Genomic DNA, 10468 nt, shown 5'->3' with positions numbered 1-10468 from the left:
GAGGGGGGACTTAGTGCACTGAGCCGTGCGGCGGCAGGTAGACGTGCTCTCCTTCCCGAGGAGGTAGACGTGCTCTCCCTGGCGAGGGGGGGACTTAGTGCACTGAGCCGTGCGGCGGCAGGTAGACGTGCTCTCCTTCCCGAGGAGGTAGACGTGCTCTCCTTCCCAGGAGGTAGACGTGCTCTCCTTCCCGAGGAGGTAGACGTGCTCTCCTTCCCAGGAGGTAGACGTGCTCTCCTTCCCGAGGAGGTAGACGTGCTCTCCTTCCCAGGAGGTAGACGTGCTCTCCTTCCCAGGTGGTAGACGTGCTCTCCCTCGGTGAGTAGACGTGCTCTCCCTGAGCTGGCAGGTAGACGTGCTCTCCATGGCGAGGGGGGACTTAGTGCACTGAGCCGTGCGGCAGGAGGTAGACGTGCTCCCCGCGGCCGGGCGGGCACTTAGCGCGCGGAGGCTGGAACCGCGGGGTAGACGTGGTCCCCGGGACGAGGGCCGCCTGGTATCGCCCGCCCGGCCCCCAACCCCCCCCCCCCGCGGCGGCGTAAATGAAGAGAGGCAGTCGGCATGAAACCTTCTTTTATTAAGTGTTGTTTTCATCGAGCGTCTTTCATTAAAGGTTGTGTTCTGAAGCAGTCTTTTCTTCAACAGCGCTGTTCTCCGGGGAGAAGGTCTGCCGGCATCTCTAGAAATCTCCCCCCGCCCCTGACCGCCTCCCCCCCCGCCCCCGTTGCCGGTTTGCGCGGCGCCCCCCCTCCCGACGTTGCCTCTTGCCGCTACCCCCGCCCCCCCCCCGCTGCCGGTTTGCGCGGAGCCCCCCCTCCCGACGTTGCCTCTTGCCGCTACCCCCCGCCCCCCCCCCGCTGCCGGTTTGCGCGGAGCTCCCCCTTCCCGCCGTTGCCTCTTGCCGCTACCCCCCGCCCCCCCCCCGCTGCCGGTTTGCGCGGAGCCCCCCCTTCCCGCCGTTGCCTCTTGCCGCTACCCCCCGCCCCCCCCCCGCTGCCGGTTTGCGCGGAGCCCCCCCTTCCCGCCGTTGCCTCTTGCCGCTACCCCCGCCCCCCCCCCGCTGCCGGTTTGCGCGGAGCCCCCCCTTCCCGCCGTTGCCTCTTGCCGCTACCCCCCGCCCCCCCCCCGCTGCCGGTTTGCGCGGAGGCCCCCCTTCCCGCCGTTGCCTCTTGCCGTTACCCCCGCCCCCCCCCCGCTGCCGGTTTGCGCGGAGCGCCCCCGCCTGCCGTTGCCTCTCGCCGCGGCCACCACCGCCCCCTCCACACCCCCGGGCCCCCGTTACCGGTTTGCGCGGAGCCCCCCCTCCCGACGTTGCCTCTTGCCGCTGCTGCCACCCCCAGCTCCCCACACCCCCCGGCTCCCGTTAGCGGTTTGCGCGGAGCCCCCCCTTCCCCCCTTCGCGGGCTGCCGCTTCCCTCCCGGGCTGCCCGGCTGCTCTCTAACCCCTGCGACCGAGGCGGCGCTGTTAGGGCGGCCGTGCCGGTGCCCCTTGCCGCAGCTAGCCTCTCGCCGCTGCCCCTCCCGTCCGTCGTCCCCCGTCCCCAAAAACTTGCTGCTCTCCACGCTGGAGCCTGCACGGGGGAGGTTGCGCTCCGCTCCTCCGGCCCTAAAGCCGCCCTCGCCCGCCCCCCGGCTTGCCGCTTGGCTCGGCTGCCCGCCCGCCCGCTAATCCCCCCAACGCCCCCACCCCAGAAACACCCCAGCCCTACCGCATGCCGCTCCCCCTCTCCCCGCTCTCGCTGACCGCTGCCACCCCCCCCCCACCCCTCCCCCCCGAAACAAACCCCCCAGCCCTACCGCATGCCGCTCCCCCTCTCTCCCTAGCCTGCCCCCCCCGCCGTCGCTTGCTGCCGCCGCCGCCGCCGCCGCCGCCGCCGCCGCCGGGACCCGCCTCGGTCTGGTGGCGCGCGCTCGGAGATCCCCGGCTACCCGTCCGTCCGTCCGTCCCTCCCTCCCGCCCCGCCCCGGGGGAGGGCCCGGGGCAGCGCGGGCAGGCGGGGAGCAAAAAAAGGCGCGGGCGCCAAAAAACGTCGGGGTCCCGGGGTGGCGGAGGGGGGCGGCGGCGGGGGCGGCGGCGGGTACACGGCGCCGGGTCCAGGGCGCCGGGTCCAGCCCGTCCCGGGGCGGGGACAGGTGGTGTCGTCCGTCCCCGCCCCCGTAACCTGCTCTGAAGCATCCGCTTCCCGCCGCGGTTCGCCCTCCACCCCCCCGCCGCACACGCAGCTGCCGCTTCCCGCCGCCTCTGCCCCCCGCCCCGGGATCAACCACCCGCCGGGTCCAGCCGGTCCCGGTCCCGGGAACCTGCTCCCGGGGCCAGCCGGAGCCACGCCCCCTCCTCTGACGCTTCCAGCTGCCGCCTCCCCTCCCACCCCCCAAACTCACACTGGCCCTCGCCGGCCCGCCCACCCGCCTACCTGCTTGCCCGCCGCCGCTGGGTGGCGTGCCGGACACTCTCGCACACAGGTACACAGACAGGGACACAGGGACACAGGCACTCAGGCACACAGGGACACAGGGACACAGGGACACAAGGACACAGGGACACAGGCACTCAGGCACTCAGGCACTCAGGGACACAGGGACACAGGGACACAGGCACTCAGGCACTCAGGGACACAGGGACACAGGGACACAGGGACACAGGGACACAGGGACACAGGCACTCAGGCACTCAGGGACACAGGGACACAGGGACACAGGCACTCAGGCACACAGGGACACAGGTGGCGGGCCGGAGGCCTCTCTCCACTGTGTGGCAGGGGTCCAAGAGCCACCCCAGCCCAACCCAGAGGGTCTTTTGCACCTCTCTAGAGGCCACCCAGAGACCCCAGGCCGCAGCAGAAGCCTCCCCCGCACGCTCTGCAGGCTTCTCAGCCACCCCAGGCCGCAGCAGAAGCCTCTCCCGCACGCTCTGCAGGCTTCTCAGCCACCCCAGGCCGCACCAGAAGCCTCTCCCGCACGCTCTTCAGGCTTCTCAGCCACCCCAGGCCGCACCAGAAGCCTCCCCCGCACGCTCTGCAGGCTTCTCAGCCACCCCAGGCCGCACCAGAAGCCTCCCCCGCAAGCTCTGCAGGCTTCCGACCCACCCCAGGCCGCAGCAGAAGCCTCCCCCGCACGCTCTGCAGGCTTCCGACCCACCCCAGGCCGCAGCAGAAGCCTCTCCCGCACGCTCTGCAGGCTTCTCAGCCACCCCAGGCCGCAGCAGAAGCCTCTCCCGCACGCTCTGCAGGCTTCTCAGCCACCCCAGGCCGCACCAGAAGCCTCTCCCGCACGCTCTTCAGGCTTCTCAGCCACCCCAGGCCGCAGCAGAAGCCTCTCCCGCACGCTCTGCAGGCTTCTCAGCCACCCCAGGCCGCACCAGAAGCCTCCCCCGCACGCTCTGCAGGCTTCCCACCCACCCCAGGCCGCAGCAGAAGCCTCTCCCGCACGCCCTGCAGGCTTCTCAGCCACCCCAGGCCGCAGCAGAAGCCTCTCCCGCACGCTCTGCAGGCTTCTCAGCCACCCCAGGCCGCAGCAGAAGCCTCTCCCGCACGCTCTGCAGGCTTCTCAGCCACCCCAGGCCGCAGCAGAAGCCTCTCCCGCACGCTCTGCAGGCTTCTCAGCCACCCCAGGCCGCACCAGAAGCCTCTCCCGCACGCTCTGCAGGCTTCTCAGCCACCCCAGGCCGCACCAGAAGCCTCTCCCGCACGCTCTGCAGGCTTCCGTCCCACCCCAGGCCGCACCAGAAGCCTCCCCCGCACGCTCTGCAGGCTTCCGTCCCACCCCAGGCCGCACCAGAAGCCTCCCCCGCACGCTCTGCAGGCTTCTCAGCCACCCCAGGCCGCAGCAGAAGCCTCCCCCGCACGCTCTGCAGGCTTCTCAGCCACCCCAGGCCGCAGCAGAAGCCTCCCCCGCACGCTCTGCAGGCTTCTCAGCCACCCCAGGCCGCAGCAGAAGCCTCTCCCGCACGCTCTGCAGGCTTCTCAGCCACCCCAGGCCCCAACAGAAGCCTCTCCCGCACGCTCTGCAGGCTTCCGACCCACCCCAGGCCGCACCAGAAGCCTCCCCCGCACGCTCTGTAGGCTTCTGACCCACCCCAGGCCCCAACAGAAGCCTCCCCCGCACGCTCTGCAGGCTTCTCAGCCACCCCAGGCCGCAGCAGAAGCCTCTCCCGCACGCTCTGCAGGCTTCTCAGCCACCCCAGGCCGCACCAGAAGCCTCTCCCGCACGCTCTGCAGGCTTCTCAGCCACCCCAGGCCGCACCAGAAGCCTCTCCCGCACGCTCTGCAGGCTTCCGACCCACCCCAGGCCGCACCAGAAGCCTCCCCCGCACGCTCTGCAGGCTTCTCCGCCACCACAGGCCGCACCAGAGGATCTTTTGCACCTCTCTGGACGCCACCCAGAGACTCCAGGCCGCACCAGAGGCCCCCCCCCCAACCATTTACAGGCTGCAGTGCCAGCCTAGGCCCCGCTGGCAGCCTCCCTTGTCTGCTTTGGAAGGCCTCCCATCCACTCCAGACCTGCCTGGAGGCCTCCCTCGACTGCTCCCGGGGCCCTCGAAGCCACCCTAGGCCTTTCTGGAGGACCTGCTCGACCGCTCGGGCGGCTTCTGACGCACCCTCGGCCATCCGGCGCCCAGCAGCTCCCAGGGCCAGGCACCGGCCTCCCCCTCCGGCCGCCCCTGGGGCCGGGGGTGGCTCGGACTCGGCGCCCCCAACGTGTCGTCCCGTCCCCCCCCGCCCCCGCACCGCCGAACATTCGCTGCAGCCGAGGGCTTGCCGCTCGACGCCTACCCCACCCGCCCAGCCCCCCGCTGCGGCCCGGCGCTGCCCCGGCCGCTGCGCCCCGCCTCTCATCGCTCCCCCCACCCGGCAACCGGCCGCCGGGCACGGCAAGTCCCAGGGCAGGGAACAGGTGCTGCCGGGACCCCGTGCTGGCTGCCGGCTTCCCGGGGCTGCCCCGGGCACGGACAGGTCGCCCCCCCGCCCCGGCGAATGTTCACCGAACCGGCTGCCGGCTGCCTTCGAGCACCCCCCGCCCCCCGCCACTATCGTCCCCCCCGCCCCCCCTCCGCCTCCGCTGCCGCTTCTCCCCGCACCGCCTCCACTGCCTCCCCCCGCCGCCGGCGAACGAGTCGCCGGATCCGTAGGGTGCCGGGAGCCCGAACGGCGAGCGGCTCCGGCTGCTGCCGGGACCGCGGGGATTCGAGCCGCTCCGGCCGCGGCCGGGACCCCGTGCCGGAAGCCGGCATCCCGGGACGGCCCCGGGACGGCCCCGGTCGCCGGCCGGGTGACGTTCAGCGAAGCGGCTGCCGCCAGTCTTTGGGCCTCCCCCGTGCCGGGGCCGCGGGGATTCGAGCCGGTCCGGCCGCGGCCGGGATCCCGGGCCGGACGATGGCTTCCCGGGCCGGTCCCGGTCGCCTCCCGGGTGACGTTCACCGAAGCGGCTGCCGGCTGTCTTCGAGCCCCCCCCCCCCCTCCGCCTCCGCTGCCGCTTCTCCCCGCACCCCCTCCACTGCCTCCCCCCGCCGCCGGCGAACGAGTCGCCGGATCTGTAGGGTGCCGGGAGCCCGAACGGCGAGCGGCTCCGGCTGCTGCCGGGACCGCGGGGATTCGAGCCGCTCCGGCCGCGGCCGGGACCCCCGTGCCGGAAGCCGGCATCCCCGGACGGCCCCGGGACGGCCCCGGTCGCCGGCCGGGTGACGTTCACCGAAGCGGCTGCCGGCTGTCTTCGAGCCCCCCCCCCCTCCGCCTCCGCTGCCGCTTCTGCCCGCACCCCCTCCACTGCCTCCCCCCGCCGCCGGCGAACGAGTCGGCGGATCCGTAGGGTGCCGGGAGCCCGAACGGCGAGCGGCTCCGGCTGCTGCCGGGACCGCGGGGATTCGAGCCGCTCCGGCCGCGGCCGGGACCCCGTGCCGGAAGCCGGCATCCCGGGACGGCCCCGGGACGGCCCCGGTCGCCGGCCGGGTGACGTTCAGCGAAGCGGCTGCCGCCAGTCTTTGGGCCTCCCCCGTGCCGGGGCCGCGGGGATTCGAGCCGGTCCGGCCGCGGCCGGGATCCCGGGCCGGACGATGGCTTCCCGGGCCGGTCCCGGTCGCCTCCCGGGTGACGTTCACCCAAGCGGCTGCCGGCTGTCTTCGAGCCCCCCCCCCCCCTCCGCCTCCGCTGCCGCTTCTCCCCGCACCCCCTCCACTGCCTCCCCCCGCCGCCGGCGAACGAGTCGCCGGATCTGTAGGGTGCCGGGAGCCCGAACGGCGAGCGGCTCCGGCTGCTGCCGGGACCCGCGGGGATTCGAGCCGCTCCGGCCGCGGCCGGGACCCCGTGCCGGAAGCCGGCATCCCCGGACGGCCCCGGGACGGCCCCGGTCGCCGGCCGGGTGACGTTCACCGAAGCGGCTGCCGGCTGTCTTCGAGCCCCCCCCCCCTCCGCCTCCGCTGCCGCTTCTGCCCGCACCCCCTCCACTGCCTCCCCCCGCCGCCGGCGAACGAGTCGGCGGATCCGTAGGGTGCCGGGAGCCCGAACGGCGAGCGGCTCCGGCTGCTGCCGGGACCGCGGGGATTCGAGCCGCTCCGGCCGCGGCCGGGACCCCGTGCCGGAAGCCGGCATCCCGGGACGGCCCCGGGACGGCCCCGGTCGCCGGCCGGGTGACGTTCAGCGAAGCGGCTGCCGCCAGTCTTTGGGCCTCCCCCGTGCCGGGGCCGCGGGGATTCGAGCCGGTCCGGCCGCGGCCGGGATCCCGGGCCGGACGATGGCTTCCCGGGCCGGTCCCGGTCGCCTCCCGGGTGACGTTCACCGAAGCGGCTGCCGGCTGTCTTCGAGCCCCCCCCCCCCCTCCGCCTCCGCGGCCGCTTCTCCCCGCACCCCCTCCACTGCCTCCCCCCGCCGCCGGCGAACGAGTCGCCGGATCTGTAGGGTGCCGGGAGCCCGAACGGCGAGCGGCTCCGGCTGCTGCCGGGACCGCGGGGATTCGAGCCGCTCCGGCCGCGGCCGGGACCCCGTGCCGGAAGCCGGCATCCCCGGACGGCCCCGGGACGGCCCCGGTCGCCGGCCGGGTGACGTTCACCGAAGCGGCTGCCGGCTGTCTTCGAGCCCCCCCCCCCTCCGCCTCCGCTGCCGCTTCTGCCCGCACCCCCTCCACTGCCTCCCCCCGCCGCCGGCGAACGAGTCGGCGGATCCGTAGGGTGCCGGGAGCCCGAACGGCGAGCGGCTCCGGCTGCTGCCGGGACCGCGGGGATTCGAGCCGCTCCGGCCGCGGCCGGGACCCCGTGCCGGAAGCCGGCATCCCGGGACGGCCCCGGGACGGCCCCGGTCGCCGGCCGGGTGACGTTCACCGAAGCGGCTGCCGGCTGTCTTCGAGCCCCCCCCCCCCTCCGCCTCCGCTGCCGCTTCTCCCCGCACCCCCTCCACTGCCTCCCCCCGCCGCCGGCGAACGAGTCGGCGGATCCATACCGTCCCGAGAGCCCGAGGCGGCGGCACCCAGTGCGGGTCCGGCCGAGGCCGGGACCCCGTGCCTGTCGCAGGCTTCCCGGGACGGCCCCGGAACGGCCGCGGTCGCCGGCCGGGTGACGTTCTCCGAAGCGGCTGCCGGCTGTCTTCGAGCCCCCCCCCCCCCTCCGCCTCCGCTGCCGCTTCTGCCCGCACCTCCTTCACTGCCTCCCCCCGCCGCCGGCGAACGAGTCGGCGGATCCGTAGGGTGCCGGGAGCCCGAACGGCGAGCGGCTCCGGCTGCTGCCGGGACCGCGGGGATTCGAGCCGCTCCGGCCGCGGCCGGGACCCCGTGCCGGATGCCGGCATCCCGGGACGGCCCCGGGACGGCCCCGGTCGCCGGCCGGGTGACGTTCAGCGAAGCGGCTGCCGCCAGTCTTTGGGCCTCCCCCGTGCCGGGGCCGCGGGGCTTCGAGTCGGTCCGGCCGCGGCTGGGACCCCGTGCCTGTCGCAGGCTTCCCGGGACGGCCCCGGAACGGCCGCGGTCGCCGGCCGGGTGACGTTCACCGAGGCGACTGCCGGCTGTCTTCGAGCCCCCCCCCCCCCTGCCGGAGCCGCGGGGATACGAGCCGGTCCGGCCGCGGCCGGGACCCCCGTGCCGGAAGCCGGCATCCCGGGACGGCCCCGGGACGGCCCCGATCGCCTCCTGGGTGACGTTCACCGAAGCGGCTGCCGGCTGTCTTCGAGCCCCCCCCCCTCCGCCTCCGCTGCCGCTTCTCCCCGCACCCCCTCCACTGCCTCCCCCCGCCGCCCGTGAACGAGTCGCCGGATCTGTAGGGGGCCGGGAGCCCGAGGCGGCGAGCGGCTCCGGCTGCTGCCGGGACCGCGAGGCTTCGAGCCGGTCCGGCCGCGGCCGGGATCTCGTGCCGAACGTCGTCTTCCCGGGACGGTCCCGGGAGGGCCCCAGTCTCCTCCCGGGTGACGTTCACCGAAGCGGCTGCCGGCTGTCTTCGAGCCCCCACCCCTGCCGTGGCCGCGGGGATTCGCCCCGGTCCGGCAGCTGACGGTTCCCTGTGTCGGACGCCGGCTTCCCGGGACTGCCCCGGGACAGCCCCGGTCGCCTCCCGGGTGACGTTCACCGAAGCTGCTGCCGCCTGTCTTTGTCCCCCCCCCCCCGTGCTCTCCCTCAGGCGGGAGGTAGACGTGCTCTCCCTCGGCGAGTAGACGTGCTCTCCCTGGGCGAGTAGACGTGCTCTCCCTCGGCGAGTAGACGTGCTCTCCCTGGGCGAGTAGACGTGCTCTCCCTGGGCGAGTAGACGTGCTCTCCCTGGGCGAGTAGACGTGCTCTCCCTCGGCGAGTAGACGTGCTCTCCCTCGGCGAGTAGACGTGCTCTCCCTGGGCGAGTAGACGTGCTCTCCCTGGGCGAGTAGACGTGCTCTCCCTGGGCGAGTAGACGTGCTCTCCCTGGGCGAGTAGACGTGCTCTCCCTCGGCGAGTAGACGTGCTCTCCCTGGGCGAGTAGACGTGCTCTCCCTGGGCGAGTAGACGTGCTCTCCCTGGGCGAGTAGACGTGCTCTCCCTGGGCGAGTAGACGTGCTCTCCCTGGGCGAGTAGACGTGCTCTCCCTGGGCGAGTAGACGTGCTCTCCCTCGGCGAGTAGACGTGCTCTCCCTCGGCGAGTAGACGTGCTCTCCCTGGGCGAGTAGACGTGCTCTCCCTGGGCGAGTAGACGTGCTCTCCCTGGGCGAGTAGACGTGCTCTCCCTCGGCGAGTAGACGTGCTCTCCCTGGGCGAGTAGACGTGCTCTCCCTGGGCGAGTAGACGTGCTCTCCCTGGGCGAGTAGACGTGCTCTCCCTGGGCGAGTAGACGTGCTCTCCCTGGGCGAGTAGACGTGCTCTCCCTCGGCGAGTAGACGTGCTCTCCCTCGGCGAGTAGACGTGCTCTCCCTCGGCGAGTAGACGTGCTCTCCCTCGGCGAGTAGACGTGCTCTCCGCGGAGATCGCGCTTGTCGCCAAGGGGTCGCTGTTGCGCTCTGCCTCCGCCTACGTCATCGTACAAGCCGGCGTGATTTCTGCGACCTGCCGCTGGGCGGAGGTCGGCTGGTTGTGCGCTCGCGGAGCTGACGGCCCTCCAGTTCCGTATATGAGGGAACAAGCGACGCCGAGCACTCCCAGGGCAGCGCTGCCGAGCGGCTGCTCCAAGCCACCCGCCAGGCGGCTGGGCAGGGGTCCGTCTGGCTTCTCGGTGGCTTTCGCCCGGGTCAGAGAGGGGACCCGCGGGGCCGAACAAAGGCGCGGCGGTTTGGAGCGGCCGCTGGCGCACCCTCAGCGGTGTTGGATGGGTTTCGCTCGTCCGTGAGCCGGAGCCCAGCCCGGGCTCGGCAACGAAAGCGGGGAAAAGAAAAAAAGTTGACGAGTGGCTGGCGCCGGCCACTGCCGAAGTGTGGAACCCCCGAAGCGAAGTTTGCCCGGTGGGGCACGGGGGCAGAGAAAGCCGGGGAGACGTGGTGCCGGCGTCGGTCCCACCAAGAATGGAAAGCAAGCCCGTCCAGGCACGGCGAGAGAGAGCCCGGTAAGGGGCAGAGAGAGTTCCCAGCACTGGACCCTCTTCACGGGGGTTCCCCCCCATGGCCAAAGCCGCAGCCCGCGGGGGCACGGCATCTAAGGGAAAAGCCAGCGGCGGTGACTGGCCACTCGTATGCTATGGAGCCCGGCATGGGGGGAGGAGGGCAAGCCGGTGCCCCAGCACGGCTTCCTCCTGGCTCCAGAGGGGCGCCCCGTGATGGAGATGTAACTCGGTGCAGCTTGAGGGAAAATGCAAGCCCACATTTCGGGGAGGCAGAGGTGCCCTGTGAGCCGGTGCGGCCCGGTGCAGCTTGCCCCCCCCCCCCATCTCTGGAGGGCGCCCCGTTTGCTCCGCCGGCGTGTTGCCCGCACGCCGAGCCCCGTGCCTACTGGCTGCTCCCGAGGGCGGGTGGCGGGTGCGCGTGGCTGTGTCTGTCCCAGAAGAGCGAGGCCGTGGGGCCTCCGCTGGCTTCCTTTCCTTCTGTCCTTGTTGATCGAT

This window comes from Melanerpes formicivorus, unplaced genomic scaffold, assembly GCF_026170545.1.
Source record: "Melanerpes formicivorus ecotype bairdi unplaced genomic scaffold, bMelFor1.0.p_v2 SCAF_320, whole genome shotgun sequence".
Taxonomy (NCBI): Eukaryota; Metazoa; Chordata; class Aves; order Piciformes; family Picidae; genus Melanerpes; species Melanerpes formicivorus.
Note: the sequence above shows the minus strand (reverse complement) of the source record.